Below are 16,331 nucleotides of genomic sequence, written 5' to 3' on the forward strand. Positions count from 1 at the left end.
ACAGAGCTGGCCACACATCCTCCCCATGCCGGGCCTCCGCCTCCCCACAGTGAAACGGGGTGGTCAGAGCTACCGCCCATGGCGTGGTCAGATTCATACGGTGACACCAGGGACTGGCTCCCCGCAGATGCTGGGTGCAGGTCCCTGCAGAGCCCTCGGCTTTCTCTCCTCTCACCTCAGTTTCCCCATCTCTGCAATGGCAGCACTTGGGCCATTCTCAAGTCACCAAAGCCACCTGCAGGTAAGCAAAGGGGAGAGAGGGTGGGGGCAGGGACCGAGTGGAGTTGGCGCTAGGCCACAGCCGCAGCCGGGAGCAGCGTATCCTCACGCTGACAGCAGCCCCCGCCTGCCACTGGCCTCCTGCCCCCACCGGGAGCTCCGTGCCTGGAGTCCTAATGAGCTGTGTGGGTGGCGAGGAGAGCCTCTGGCTGGGCTTCCGAGGCTGCCGCACTCCTCCCTCCTTAGCCCCCACACTGCCCGCCGCTGCCTGGCTGTGGGTGTGGAGCTTAGGAATGCGGTTAAGGGGCAGGCAGGGCAGGCTGCGGGTGGGAGGGCTCTGAGGGCCGGAGGTGTGGTCTGCAGAGAGGGGCTCTAAAGAGGGGCCTCACCCCACCAGGTGGGCTCCAGGACATTCTTCCCCCTCAGACCCCACTCCAGCCCTGACAGCATCCTGATAGCACTCAGCCAGAGGCTGGAATGCTTCCTGCGTGGGGAAATGTTGGATTAAATATTGGGATATATTGGGTGGATATATTGGGTTAAATAAAATATATGATTCAAATTAGTTTCACCTCTTTCTCTTCATTTTTTATCATGGCCACCTCAGCTGGCAGCGGTGCTGTCCGAGCCCACAGGAGGGAGGGGCAGGGACACCAGCCAGCCGGGCTGAGCTTTCTTCCTGGGTGCAGGGCTGGGTTCGGGTCCAGGTGAACCCCAGATGAGGGTGGGGGCTGCATTTGGTGATCTCGATCTCTCTGGGGAGGGCCAAGTACAGGGTGTCCCTGGTGCGCTGAGGAGCCCGGGCATCCCCGGCCAGCTTCCTCCCCTCTTGAGCAGGTGGCCTGGTGACCCGGAGGCCCTGCACTCTGGAGTAGGTCCTGCTAGGCCGCCCAGGCCCCAGGACAGCTGGGAGGCCTGTGAGGCCCGAGGCAACCTGTGGCAGAAAGGCAAAGGAGGTGCCCTTCCATCTAGGTCACTTGGGGGAGCCAGCGGCAGCGTCGGCCACCCCCTCTTCCAGCAGCCGGGCTTCCGGAGCCCAGGGCCAACTCCATGCTTATCCTTTCAAAAATAGTGACTGAGCCTCAGGGCTGGCAAGGAGCTGAGTGAGGAGCTGCCTCTGCGGCTGCCCCGTACCCGTGGCCTCCAGGCCTTGGGTTAAATATATGATTCAAATTAGTTTCACCTCTTTCTCTTCATTTTTTATCATGGCCACCTCAGGCTGGCAGCAGTGCTGTCTGAGCCCGCAGGAGGGAGGGGCAGGGACGCCAGCCAGCCGGGCTGAGCTTTCTTCCTGGGTGCAGGGCTGGGTTCGGGTCCAGGTGAACCCCAGAGGAGGGCGGGGGCTGCCTTTGTGATCTTGATCTCGCTGGGGAAGGCCAGGATGAGCCGTGTGGGTGAGGAGAGCCCCTGGCTGGGCTTCCACGGCTGCCGCACTCCTCTCTCCTCAGCCTCCACACTGCCCGCTGCCTGGCCATGGGTGTGGAGCTTAGGAATGCGGTTAAGGGGCAGGCAGAGCAGGCTGGGTATGAGAGGGTGGGCACCCCAGCTCCCAGCTCCTGCTGCAGGCCTGTCCTGAGACAACCTGTCCTTCCCTTCCCAAGTCCTCCTGCCTGCAGCCTGAGCCACCTACTGTGGGTGGCTCCTCCTGCTCTGGCCATGGCTCTCTCCCGGGTCCATCTCCCCAGCAGCCCTGGCAGGTGGCTGCCCTGCCCCCTGGAGTGTGCATTAAAGATGCTGAGGCCTGCTCGGCCTGAATCCTTCCAGGAGGAAGGCAGAATCTGCATCCCTATCTATCCAGCCAAACGCCAGCTGGAGCTGATCAGTTAGGCCCAACTCTCGCCAGACCCTGGGGGCCTGCCCTCTGCCTCAGGCACCCTCTCCCCACACAGGAGGCCACACAGCCCCACGCTTTGGGCCTCTGTTGACCTGGACACCTTGATGGACAGTCCAGAGCTGGCCGTCAGGGAAAATGGTCCTGGGGTCCTCTCCCCATGGTGGCTGGGGCCCTTTTTGTTCTACTGAACCCCAATCTTTCTCAGGGTTAGGCCAAAGGACCAGGAGGGGCTTGGCCCCAGCTGCTTGCAGCCCCCTGCTCTGGAGGATAACCCTTTAGCTCAGAGAGTGTCCCCCTGCACCTCAGCATGGGAGGGCAACGCGGGGGCTCTCTGGGCCAGGCCTCATTAGTGGACCCTCGTTCATGGTGTCCAGTGGTGCCTGGGTCCTGGACAGTGGACACTGGCTCTGTTGGATGCTGGTGCCCAGGGGTCCGTAGGGGACTTCCTGCTTCAGATGCCTTGGGGCCTGCCCAGTGACAGTGCACAGTCCACAAGCCTGCTTCTGTCCCCAGATGTACTGTTCACAGCACCCCGCCGGGGGCTGCCATGCCTGCCATGTCCCAGGCATCCCGGTGGCCAAGGCCGGTCTCCATGCCAGGCAGAGCTGAAGGGCCAAAGAGCTTGGGCAGACCAGAGAGGGCATTAGCATCCTGGCCACCCACTGTCAAAGGGCCCCTGTCTTCCATTGACTCAGAGATCTCTCCTCGTCCCCCTTGGTAGAAAACCCATCGTCCTGTGATCGCACCTGTTGGACCAGAGACCCCAGAGTGCCTGCTCACCTTCCACCCTAGCAGCCTTCTCCCCACCTAGGCTCATGGCCCTCCTGCTGCCTCGAGCTCCCCTAGGGCAGGGGCTGCCAGGGTGGGGTCCTCAGCCCACCCGCCCTCTCCTCTCACAGACCCTGCAGCGCCTGCCTCTGTCCTGTTAGCCCTGCCCTCCATAGCGCCCTGGTGTCGCTCCTTTGGGCACGGAGGGGCCTTGGGTACCAGAGACGACCCTGCTCCTTGCCCTGCCTTCACTCCCCTTCAGTGCTGGGGTCGGGGTCATCACCCCAGCACCCTGCATGCTCCCATTCCTGGTCCTAGACAGTCCACCTCCTGAAGCCCCCACTCTGGAATTTCTCCTCCATCCTAGTACTCTAGTCTGCAATTCCATTTCCAGGCACCTTAAAGTCACTTGCTCCCCTCCCAGGACAGCCTTCGGCCATGACTTCACGTATCTTCCACCTCTACATTCCCCAGGAGGGGTCAGGGGAGGGGTCCCTGCCCTTGGGAGCTTGTGGGTCAGCCAGAAGAACAGGGCCAGTAATGATAACAGGAAAAACCCACAGTGCTTACTTAGGATAAGCCGAGGGGTCCTGGGTGATTACCCATTGAATGCCCCCACCCTTAAGGCCACCGTCACCCTCATGTCCCAGCTGGTGAGTGCAACCCGGTCCTGGTGCCAGGAGCCCCCATGGAAGCCCCTGTCAGCGGCTCCTGGGTGCCAGGGTCCTGGAGCTCCCAGGCAGGCTCCACAGAGAACTGAGGGCCAGCCAAGCGAGTCCACAGCCCGAGCACGAGCCTAGCACCCGCAGGTATTGGTGCTACCTTCTTATGGGAGGCTGGGGATGCACAGAGCCAAGGGCACCTGCCCTGCAATGTGTTGAGAGGAGGGCCGAGGGGCTGGCCAAGGGAGCCTGGGGTGGGGATGCAGGAGGCCAGGGGAAGATGAGCAGGCTGCAGCCTTTGACCAGGGAGCTGAGGACCAGAGGAAGTGGGATGCAGGCGATGGGGGTTGAAGCCACTTGCCAGCCCAAAGCCCAGTGGGAAGCCCTGCTCTAGCCCCTCCCAGCCCACTTGCCTCCTCAGAGCCTGGCCGGGCACCCCTGCCCTCCTGCCTTCTGCCCACCCTTCAGGACGTGAGAAGTCAGCTTGCCTCTTGCCCCACTGCCCAGGGAAGAGATATGAGAGGAAAAACTTTTTTTAAAAGTAAAATCCTGATCCATTTAAATATGAAGTGGACACTTCTCAACGAGATTTTTTAACCCATTAATTCATGAAGTAGCCAGTAGGGAATTAAAACCAGCTCACAATTTTAAAAGTCACAAAAAAAAAAAAAAAAAAAAAAAATCTGTAGGCCCATATGGTTTCACTGGATAATTCTACCCAATGTTTAAAGAATTAGCACCAATTTTACACAATCTGTTCCAGAAAAAAGAAAAGGAAGGAAACTCACCCTATTTCATGTTATGATGCTAATCTCACCCCAATGTCAAAGCCAAAGACAGTACAAAAAAAAAAAAAAAGAAAGAAAAGAAAGAAAACTACAGACTGATAACCCTTATGAGTATAGGAGCAAAAATCCCTAACAAAATACTAGCAGATAGAATGCAATGTCAGGTAAAAGGAATCAAATACTGTGACCAAGTGGGGCTCACTCAGGATGCAAGGTTGGCGCGATCTGAAACTCAGGCAACGAAACCCACCATATGAACAGGCTGTATAATAACATTAAAGCAATTGATGCCCCGACATTTTTTGATAAAAATTCTTAGAAAAAAATAGAAATAGAGGAGAAATTCTCAACTTGACAAAAGGGCATCTACAAACAAAAAACAAAACAAAAACACACAAACAAAAAAAGCTTACAGCAAACATCATGCTGTTGATGAAAGACTGCATATTCTCCTCCTGAGATCAGAAACTCTTATTGATCACAGTAATGGAAGTTCTAGCCACTAAAATGAAGCAAGAATAATAAATCATAGGCATACAGATTGAGAAGGAAGATTTAAAACTGTCTGTGTCGGCCAGGCGTGGTGGTTCACTCCTGTAATCCCAGCACTTTGGGAGGCTGAGGCAGGCGCATCACCTGAGGTCAGGAGTTCAAGGCCAGCCTGGCCAACATGGTGAAACCCCGTCTCTACAAAAAATACAAAAAAATTAAGCAGACATGGTGGCATGTGCCTGTAGTCCCAGCTACTTGGGAGGCTGAGGCAGGAGAATGGCTTGAACCTGGGAGTGGAGGTTGCAGTGAGCTGAGATTGCGCCACAGCACTCCAGCCTGGGCAACAGAGTGAGACTTCATCCCAAAAACAAACAAACAAACAAACAAAAAACCCAAAAAACTGTCTGCGTCTGCAGATGACACAATTATCTGTGCAGAAAATCACAAAGAATCTACATAAAACTCCTACAGTTAACAGGCAGGTTCAGCAAGGTTGCAGGATACAAAATCAACATATACAAATAAATTGTACTGCTAAATGCTAGAAGGGGAAAACAGAAACAAAAATACAATACCAGTTACAACTGCTGAAATAAAAATGAAATGCTTGGGTGCAAACCTAGTGAAACATGGCCATGACAAAAGCCTTGTGAAAGAAATCACAGAAGATGAGGCGAATGGAGGGAAATACCATATTCATGGATTGGAGGACTTAACATACTGTAGAGGTCAATCCTCCCCAAAGTGATATTCAGGTTTAAAGACATTCCTATCAAAATTCCAGCAAGATTTTCTTTCTTTCTTTCTTTCTTTCTGTCTTTCGTTCTGTCTTTCTTTCTTTCTTTCTTTCTTTCTTTTTTTTTTTTTTTTTTTTTGACGGAGTCTCGCTCTGCAGCCCAGGCTGGAGTGCAGTGGCCGGATCTCAGCTCACTGCAAGCTCCGCCTCCCGGGTTCACGCCATTCTCCTGCCTCAGCCTCCCGAGTAGCTGGGACTACAGGCGCCCGCCACCTCACCCGGCTAGTTTTTTGTATTTTTTAGTAGAGACGGGGTTTCACCGTGTTAGCCAGGATGGTCTCGATCTCCTGACCTCGTGATCCGCCCGTCTCGGCCTCCCAAAGTGCTGGGATTACAGGCTTGAGCCACCGCGCCCGGCCTCTTTTTTTTTTTTGTAGATACAGACAAGGTGATTTTAAAATCTGTACAGAAAGGCAAGGGAACTAAAGTAGCTAAAACAATTTTGGAAAAGAGGAATAAAGTGGAAGGAACATGTCTACCCAATTTCAAGACTTCTTAAATAGCTACAGCCATGAAGACTGTATGGTATTGGTGGAAAGGAGGACACAGAAATAGAGTAGTGTAGAAAACCCAGAAATGACTCATACTGCACAGCCCAGTCCAGTCCTGCCTGCCCAGGAAGGCGGAAAAAAGGTGAATCCCAAGTACAACTGCAGACCAAACCTCTCCCTCCCCTCCCCCGTGGCCCCCATGAATCCCACTACACTGCACTGTGCAGGCAGCCTCTCCTGGGGGTCCTCACACCTGACTGGATTCTCTGGGAGAACAGGGTGGGCCAGGAGCCCAGCAAGCTTCACCAGCACCGCCTTGATGGGCCCTGGTCCTGGCAGTTGCTGACTTGGGTGGGACTGTGGTTTGCCGTTCCTGCCTTTCTTCCCTTGGATGTGCTCAGACCCGCATTCCAATTCCTCCACTGGTGAACTTGGGCAATGGTTGCCCCTCTCTGAAACACACTTTCTGCTGTCTCCTTTCTACTGTCTCCTCTGTGCAAAAGGGTTACTTTAGCCCTGGGGACTCCGGGAGGCTGCCCATGCCTATCCCATCTCCACTCAAGGAAGGGCTTGGAAAGGTGTTTCCTGAAAACCTCTGTGGCTTTTGTGGAGAGGTTTTTCATGATCACAACCATTGAGGGGGAATCTGGGGTTTTATGTTACCCACACCGTGCCTCCCTCTCCTGCCTATACACATGCTATAGAGGTAGTGAGCTCCCCAGCCTTGGTGGTAACCAAGAGGCCAGATGGCCCTGGGCCACAGATGCTGTGGAAGACACTTTTATCCTGGGAATAGGGGACTGGCCTGAGGTTTGGATAAGACCAGGCAGCATCTCTCTAAGTGAGCTGGTCCTTTCATAGGTGCCTGGCTGATAGGTGGGTACAACCCCAGCCACAGAGAGGCACCTAAGGGAAGAAATGAAGGAATTGTCATGTGACTGTCAACTTCTAGGGAGGCCAAGTGCGTGCAGAGGCCACTATGAGAGGAAATACCTCCTTCCTCCCCACCACGGCTCCCGTCATGCTCCTTCCTGTGGCTGGCAACTTGCAGCTTGTGCCAAGGCGGTCCTTGGCTCCGTGTGTCAAAGAAAAAGGAAAGTCATTAAAATAATAGCATCCGCCTCTGAAAGAGCTGCCTTCCCAACACCCACGCCCCTTCTCCCTCATCGCAGAGATCAGATTTTGTCTGAGGTGACTGCGCACCTCTCCCAGAGCACCTCACAGGCTCTTGCCATGTTGGGGAAGCCATGGGACAGAGCTTACAGGAAAGCAGTTGGTTTCAGCTGACAAAGACCCTTCACCCTCTGCTTCCTGGAGTGGAGATGTGATGGTTGGAGGTGAAGCAGCCATCTTGGGGGCAAGAAGAAGAGGAAGAAGAAGAAGAAGAAGAAGAAGAAGAAGAAGAAGAAGAAGAAGAAGAAGAAGAAGAAGAAGAAGAAGAAGAAGAAGAAGAAGGAGAAGAAGAAGAAGAAGATCTTCTTAAGACTGAAAGTGGCAGGGTCTTTGGTGGTTCATGGAGCTTCCAACACAGTCCTAAAATACCCATTCTTTCTGGTTACACGAGAAAATGCCCACTTATTTAAGTCAGTACAGTCAGGTTGAGGTCAACTTTGGCTGACTGGAATTCTAATGGGAGCAGACGCCATTGGTACCCCTTGCTACACCCTCTGGGCTCCCCTCTGACTCCCGCAGCCGTGGCCGCCAGCTCCTGTGCGTGCTCACGACTTTCCACTCAAGCTCCCTCTTCTCTCTTCTTTGCTTCAGGGCCACCTCCAAAGAATGGGGCCGGACCAGCAGGTGCAAGTGTGCGATGCAGAGGAATGAGTGTCCCTGGAGGTCCCTCAGCTCATGGGGGGCAGAAGTGAGTAGGTAAATAGATCAGCATCCTTGTCTCCAGGGCAACACACCCCTCTGAGGGCCCCAGCTGTCCCCAGGAGTGACCAGCTCAACAAGGGACCCTGTCTGGCTCTTTGCCCTTAACTGATGGGGAACCGGCTGAAGGATTCCACGTCTTCCAGCCAAGCAGACATCCCGGAAGGGTGGCGGTGGAAACCCAGGCCTAGCCCCCAACCCCTGCCCGGAACCAGGAACCATGAGCGGCATGGCATAACTGGGGCAATGGGCATAGGGAGGGAAACGGGCCACATTGGCAGGACTGCCAGAGCCACCGGACATGCCTGGGCTCTGTGGCGCTGGCAGCGACTCCCTGAGGGGTAGGGGAGCAGTCTTGGTGGGTCTGCCCTAGCAGGGCTGTCAGGCTGCTGGGAGAGCAGCTCCCAGGGCAAGTCCACCCGTGGTCCCTTCTGACGCAGCCAACCTGCGTGCTATGCATTTCTGAGCCCAGGAGGAGGCCCCAGTGTGGAAACAAGAAGACTCGGAGGACAGGACAGACTCACAACGGAGGGGCTCAGACTCAGAGGACAGGCCCACCGCTGAGGGGCTCAGACTTGGGAGACAGGACAGACCCACCCTGGATGGGCTCAGCCTCGGAGGACTGGCCCACTGCAGAGGGGCTCAGAGGGCCTGTGTCCTGCTCCCCTCCTGGTGACACAGACCCACAGCCAGGACATCCCCTTGAAGAGGGCACCAACCAAGGGGCATCGCCAGAAGGAGCCGTGACCCTCAGGATAGAAGTGACCTGGAGCATGTACACAAACCATGCAAGTCACATGCCACACACGGCATAGACCCGCCACAAACACACACACACTCCAGAGACCCTGACACACGCACACACACACTCAGACCTTGACACACACACACACACTCCAGAGGGCCTGACACACACACACACACACTCCAGAGACCCTGACACACACGCACACACACACTCCAGAGACCCTGAAACACACACACACACTCCAGAGGGCCTGACACACACACACTCCAGAGACCCTGACACACACACACACACTCCAGAGACCCTGAAAAACACACACACACACACTCCAGAGACCCTGACACACACACACACACTCCAGAGACCCTGACACACGCACACACACTCCAGAGACCCTGACACACACACACTCCAGAGACCTGACACACGCACACACACTCCAGGGACCCTGACACACGCACACACACTCCAGAGGGCCTGACACACACACACACACTCCAGAGACCTTGACACACACACACGCTCCAGAGACCTTGACACACACACACACAGACTCCAGAGACCCTGACACATGCACACACACACTCAGACCTTGACACACACACACACACTCCAGAGGGCCTGACACACACACACACTCCAGAGACCCTGACACACACGCACACACACACTCCAGAGACCCTGAAAAACACACACACACTCCAGAGACCCTGACACACACACGCACACACACTCCAGAGACCCTGAAACACACACACACACTCCAGAGACCCTGACACACACGCACACACACACTCCAGAGACCCTGAAACACACACACACACTCCAGAGGGCCTGACACACACACACACTCCAGAGACCCTGACACATGCACACACACTCCAGAGACCCTGACACACACACACACTCCAGAGACCTGACACACACACACACACTCCAGAGACCCTGACACACGCACACACAGAGACCCTGACACACGCACACACACTCCAGAGACCCTGACACACGCACACACACTCCAGAGGGCCTGACACACACAAACACTCCAGAGATCTGACACACACACACACTCCAGAGACCTGACACACACACACACACACTCCAGAGACCCTGACACACGCACACACAGAGACCCTGACACACGCACACACACTCCAGAGACCCTGACACACGCACACACACTCCAGAGACCCTGACACGCACACACACTCCAGAGACCCTGACACACGCACACACACTCCAGAGGGCCTGACACACACACACACTCCAGAGATCTGACACACACACACACTCCAGAGACCTGACACACACACACACTCCAGAGACCTTGACACACGCACACATACTCCAGAGACCCTGACACACACACACACACACACTCCAGAGACCCTGACACACACACACACACACTCCAGAGGGCCTGACACACACACACACACACTCCAGAGACCTGACACACACACACACTCCAGAGACCCTGAAACACACACACACTCCAGAGGGCCTGACACACACACACACACTCCAGAGGGCCTGACACACACACACACACTCCAGAGGGCCTGACACACACACACACGCCCACTCTACAGATGCCTCTGGGAGCCGAACTAGGCCACCCTCCCCATTCCCCGCTAGGAGCAGCGTGTCTGCCCTCCTGCACCAGCGCTGCCTGGCCAGCACTGCCTGGCCAGCACTGCCCAGTGAGTCTCTCCATCGAGGCAGTGAGGAGTTCCACTCTGCAACCCCACTCCCTCCCACTCCATAGTACCCCACTCTCTCCCACTCCACAGACCCCACTCCCTCCCACACTGCAGCCCCCAACTCCATCCCGCTCTGCAGCCCCCCACGCCATTCCAATCCGCAGCCTCCCACTCCCTCCCACTCCGCAGCCCCCCACTTCCTCCCACTCCGCAGCCCCCCACTCCCTCCCGCACCGCAGCCCCCCACTCCCTCCCACTCCGCAGCCCTCCACTCCCTCCCTCCCCACAGGCCCCCACTCCCTCCCTCCCCACAGCCCCCCACTCCCTCTCTGCAGCCCCCCACTCCCTCCCGCACCGCAGTCCCCGCATTCCCTCCTGCTCTGTAGACCCCCACTCCCTCCCGCTCCGCAGCCCCCCACTCCCTCCCACACCTCAGCCTCCCACTCCCTCCCGCTCCTCAGCCCCCCACTCCCTCCCACTCCTCAGCTCCTCACTCCCTCCCGCAGGTGAGGAGGCCGCTCAGTTGGCGGGGTTGTACAGGCCCAGCAGCCCCAAGGGCAGGGCTGGGTGGGAGCTTCTGCTTCTCTTCCCAGACTCCTGACTTTCCGGACCTTCCCACCCTTCCCGCCAGCCTTTCCTCCCCCAGGGGCATTCCATCCCCTTCCTTCCCTTCCTGTGGCTCCTTTCTGCCCCTTAGGGAAGCTGTCCAGAGCTGAGAGGGGTCTCAGAGGCCTCCTACACGCTGCCCCTCCTTGGCTGACCCCTCGAGCAGTCCTGCCCTAGGGGGAGCTGCTAAGTCCTGCCCAGCGCCTGCTGTGTGGAACCACACAGGTGTCCCACAGGACACCTCACTCAGTCATCTCCGCCACTACAGTCCCCTCCTGACCAAGACACCTGAGTTCAGAGGGCTGGTGAGCTTGGGGCCTGCCGGGTGACCTGGCACCCAGCTCCCGAGCCCCAGCGGGGCCCTTCCCGGTGAGGCTTTTGGTTGGTAGGAGCTGGCTGGCCTGCCAGGACCTCCTGCACCCAGTAGCTGGGCCTGTGGTTATGGGGACTCCTCCTCCCTACTGGGGCCCCAGCGCCTTTGCTCCTCCTCACCCTCGGCCGGGATGTGCGCTTTTTCTTCAAGGTTCCAGTTGGTCGGGCAACAGCAGGCTGGCCCTGCATTCCATTCTCGGGGTGGGCGTCCTCCGAGCAGCCTGAGGGAAGGGAAGCACATGTCAGCCTCGAGCCCTGTGGCCGACTCTGCTACCTGACAAGTGTCTGGAGCCTTGGTAAGCGGCCACAATCCAGGAGCTCGGGACTGGGGAACAGGCCCATCAGGGCAGCCAGGTCCTGAGCCCTCGAGGCTGCTGGGCCCCAACCCCCACACCCACTGTCCTCTGGCTGCCCCCCATGCCTGGCTGTGGTGGGGCTTATTTTCTATTTGTCAAAGGAAGGCAGGAGGGATGTGGGGAAAGGAGACCGTTGAGCAAAGGACAGATCGAGTTTATGGCACAGCTTTCCTGTGACCCGCCCTGTCCAAACGCTTTTCAAATCAACGCTCCATCTTCATCACAAGCACATGCAGCAGCCACTGTTTTACAGGTGGGGAAACTGAGGCACTAAGCCGTTCAGTCATTTCCCCAGGCCTCACAGCACACAGTGGAGGACGGTCTTGAGGGCGGGGCCTGCGGCAGGCACTGGTTCACAGTCACACCCAAGGCTTGGCCACCTCGGGCTCAGGAAGGTGCTGCTGTGGAGACGGCTGCAGGAGGGGCCTCCAGTCCTGAGAGCTCAGCTTCCCGGATCCTCACCACCCGTCCCCCGCCTCTGCTAGCGAGGCTCCTACCCCACCCAGCCCCGGGGCATCTGGGGACCCAGAACTAGGAAGAAAGGAGGCGGGAGGGAGACAGCAGGTGGTGTGTGGGGTGGGGTGGGGGAGAACTCCAGGGAGGCAGAGGAGACAGACACGGAAGCAGCTGCGGCCTGGGTGGGCAGGGACAGGAGGCACGGTGGATTTTTTAGGACATGCTGCTGAGTGCCCCTTGCAGAGCCTGAGAAATGCAAGGGAAGGACCTGGAGTTTGATGGGGTCTCCTCGACCCCCTCGTGCTGTCTTCCGGCGGGGGCCACACGGAGGCCACCATGGCTGCTGAGTAGAAGGGCATCCTGTGGAGTCCAGCAGAAGGAAGGGAGGCTCCCACCTGCGCAGCCCCTCGGCCCGTCAGCCTCCTGTCCTCGCTGTGCTACTGTGAAGCCTCCCTTCAGTCCTAAGATAAAACCTTAGCTCCCCAGCCCCACGTTTCTAAAGAGCTCTACCAACCATCACCGACTCGCTGCTCTGCGGCGGAAGCCACGTGGCTCTCCCGGGCCCGGCCATCGCGCCCAGTGCTCTGGCCCCGGGAACGGCTGCACCTGTCCCACTCCGTGCCTTCTAATGCCATTCCCTCTGCTGCAAGAACTTTTCCTTCCTCACCACTTAGCAAACTCCTGTCTGTGCCTTCAGCTCCAACCCAAAGCCCCTTCCTCTGGGAGGCCTGCCCAGATTCTCTCCACTGGCCTTTTTGGATGGCTCTCCCTTGACAAGCCTGTCTCCCCTCCTGGGCTTTGAGCCCTCAGGGCTGAAGATGACCTTGGTTACATCTTTTTCTCCCTTTCCCAAGCCAATGCAGGACAGAACATTTTGGGCACTCAATTATTCTATGCAGGATGCGTGAGTCGGCGGGTGACAGCCCTGCTCAGGGAGCCGTGGGCTGCAGCAGGGCTCAGCCGAGACGGGGGAGGAACCTGTGCACGCCCACCCTGTGTCCCACCGAGATGGGGCCCCTCCCTACGCATGAGCTCCACGCTGCCTCTGCCACCCCGTGCCCCAGGCCCACAGTCCCCCCATCCCCTCTGTGGACTTCAGGTGGCATGGCGGGGAGCACCGTCCACAGATGAAAGGCACAGCCCAGCCACCGCAGGTGCTGGGGGGCCTCTGCAGAGCCAGCCACTCTCTGGGCTCCGTGTCCCCTTTGTTGGGGAGGTGTGGCTGTGCTCAGCCTCATCCCGTGAAGTCTGGATCTCCATGTACTCCACGTCCAGCTTTCCAGTCCATGCTAGTAGTGACTGGTGCACACTGAGGAACTCAGACCAAGTTCTGGGAACGTTGTGGGAGTCCTTTCTCAGACACCAGTGGGGCAGACCCCTGTGCCTGGCTCCAGCCCTTCTCATGGCCTCCCAACCCCCAGTCTGTCTCTGCCCTGTCCTCACTCCAGGACACAGCTGCTTCTCCCTGGGCTCAGAGCATCCCCTGGACTCCACTCCAGGGCCCTGCCGCTCCTCCCCTCACTCTGGCTCACTCACAGGTGCCTTGACCTCAGTCCGGACAAAGCAGAGCTTGCCCCCAACCCCCAGCCTGCTTTTCCTGAGGTGCTCACCCCACAGGGCCTCGGGGTCCCCAAGGTGGCAGCTCCTCCCACCCACCTCCCCAGGGTCCTGACTTTGCTGCTCCCAGCTCCCGTTCTCCACAAAACCTCCCCTAGGCCTTGGCCGTGGCTCCCGCCAATGGCGCCACCCCCACTGCACACCCATGGCGCCCCCAGCTCCTCCTCCCCGGCCCTCTCCAAGTATTTCCCGGGAGAACCTGACTCTCACCCATGCTCTGCCCCGCCTCTGACCCCTTGGTCCCTGTGCCTGGCTGGCTGCACCGCAGGCCCCTGAGAAGCTGTGTGCCACTGAGCTCCACTTCTCTAAGAATGGCCCTCTAAAGCCTGGTTAGACCAATGGCTGCCCAGCCAAGCCTGGCCCTGTCACCTCTGTCCCTGGGTCTCCCAGGCCAATTCCAGCCCCTCTTCTAGAGGGTCCCCTGCTGTCTGCAGGGTTTTTGGGGACTGGGAAACTCCTGTGTCCCTCCGGAGCTTGGGGGCCTGGGTCAGGGTTTCTGTCCCTCCCCCACTTCTGCCTCATCCCACCCTCACCCCAAATGCCCTCTGGAGGTCTGGAGAAGGAGTGAGCCTGGGGGTCCTGTCAGGGAACAGAGGGGCAGCAGGCCTGCCCCAGGGTCTCCGTATAGTCCTGAAAGCCAGGCTGTCCAGCAGGGAGGGCGCTTGGGGCCCAAGCCCCTGAAGGAGGCCACCTGTGGTCATCCCCGCTGGCCACCGAGGTAGTTACACACAGGGGCCTTCTCTCTAGGCCGGGCCGCCAGCCCTCCAGCTCTGTGCCAGGACCATTTTCCATGGCCGGAGACGGGGTCCCAGACCAAGGTCCCAGCTCAGTGGCCCAGGCCCCAGGCCCCCAGTTTTCTTCAAAGCGCCGGGCCTATCTCTCCAGGGGCAGCTGTTGGCATGGGGGGAGAAACCCTGGGGACCACGCCCTCCACACACCCCTCCACGGCCACCCGGAGCCCGGAGCCATGTCCCCACTCCCTTCTGTCCCCCAGCCTCACATGCGCCCCTGAGAGAGGCTCTGGTCATGGTCAGGGAGCTCCCCTCTGCAGCAGCTATGAAGCTGGGATATTCTCTTAGGGACTCTCCCAGCTCCCCAGGGCGGGTGGTGGTGACAAATGCCTCTCAGAGGACAGCTCTTTAGAAAAAAAAAGGAAAAAAACTCTATTACTGGGCAGAGGTTCCTCAGGGGCGTTATCTCTTAAGATCCTCCTAAAGAAGAATCAGGATGACCCCGCAGAGGAGCTGGCTGTGTTCCAGGCTGGGGTCATTCCCGAGGCTGCCAGCAGGACTGAGGGGCCACATCCTTCTCCAGCCTGCCCAGGCCTGAGGCTGCTGTCACCAGCGTGTCCCATTGTGGGGAGCAGGAGAAGGCTTTACTGCTGAGTTTCCTGACATGGCAGTGGGTTTAGCCACGCCCTAGCTGTCCCTGCTGGGGGCTTGTAATCCCAGAAAGCCCGTCTGAAGATGCCTGGGCTGTCGGTCATGAGCCCGAGGGCGGCAGCCTCCCCCGCCTCTGGACTGGTTCCATTCTTCCAGTCAATCTCGGGCCGCAGCCTCAGGCAGTGGGGCTGGCGCGGGGACTCGAGGGAGGACACGCACGATCCCAAACGACATGAGCTCAAACCCATGGCATGAGCCAAGGCGGCCGCCCCATCCGTGGTGTTCTGGGCACCCTCCAGCCTCTTCCCGGGGATGGTTAGGGCCGGGCGCGGGTTTCTAGGAAGGGAAGCCCCTCCACAGAGCCCTGGTCGGTGGCCCCTCCTGGAGGACCCTTCCTCCTACAGACTGGGGGCTCCGCTGTCTCAGAGCCCCTGCCTGGGTCAGTGTGCAGCGGCTCCCTCAGTTTCCAGAGCTGCCTCCGTCTCAGCCTCAGGGCTACGTGTGCTCAGGAATTCCCTCAGCTGCCTGCAGAGTCAGTTGAGGCCAGAATCCTTGGGGCGAAGTTCCCCCCGACCTCCAGACTGTTGAGAACTGGTCCCTCGCAAACTCTTGGCTGCTGGACAGGCTTTCTCGGGAAGCAATCCTCGCTGACCCTGCGGACAGTGGCTCGCTGGGTCCGGGGTGGGTACCTGTGGGAAGGTATCACCTCCAGCCCTGCACGGTGGCAGTTGCTGGGCCCACCTGTGGGGGGTACGGGACAACCTGGTCCAGTTCTAAGCTCCCTCAGGGTGCCTCGAAGTCTGTCCCCTGCAGCTGAGAACCAAACCTCACCTCAGGAATCCCTTCCCAGCACCTCCGCAGCAGCCGCCCTGCAGCAGAGGCCTCTGGGGGCCCAGTGGTACACACGCCTCCTGAGAATGCCTCCCTCCCTTTCCGCCGCCCTCAAGGGAGAGTGACGCAGTCGGGGCTCTCCCCTGCCTGCCGCCTGGTCCCTTCTCCTTAGTCGGATGACATCTAGGAGCCCAGCAAGCAACTGCTGTTTGGGGGTGGACGGGCAGACGGGGCAGCCATTCACGGCCGTAGTTGATCAGTCTCCCCAGTAAAGCTTCTCCTGGGACAAGCGGGAGCCCCAGGCTGAGGGTGAGCTCAGGGGACAGCCTCTTGGCATC

The 16,331-nt window shown here is 58.3% G+C and overlaps 1 long non-coding RNA gene across 1 annotated transcript; it reads left to right on the forward strand.

Moving 5' to 3' along the window:
- Window positions 1–107: 107 nt before the first annotated feature.
- Window positions 108–12,901, forward strand: LOC105488414 (uncharacterized). The gene is made up of 4 exons (XR_011606654.1): window positions 108–241; window positions 7,815–7,919; window positions 11,503–11,647; window positions 12,381–12,901. It is a non-coding gene; the product is annotated as an uncharacterized lncRNA (long non-coding RNA).
- The last annotated feature ends 3,430 nt before the right edge of the window (window positions 12,902–16,331 follow it).

The sequence above is a fragment of the Macaca nemestrina genome, chromosome 8, assembly GCF_043159975.1.
Source record: "Macaca nemestrina isolate mMacNem1 chromosome 8, mMacNem.hap1, whole genome shotgun sequence".
NCBI classification, from domain to species: Eukaryota; Metazoa; Chordata; class Mammalia; order Primates; family Cercopithecidae; genus Macaca; species Macaca nemestrina.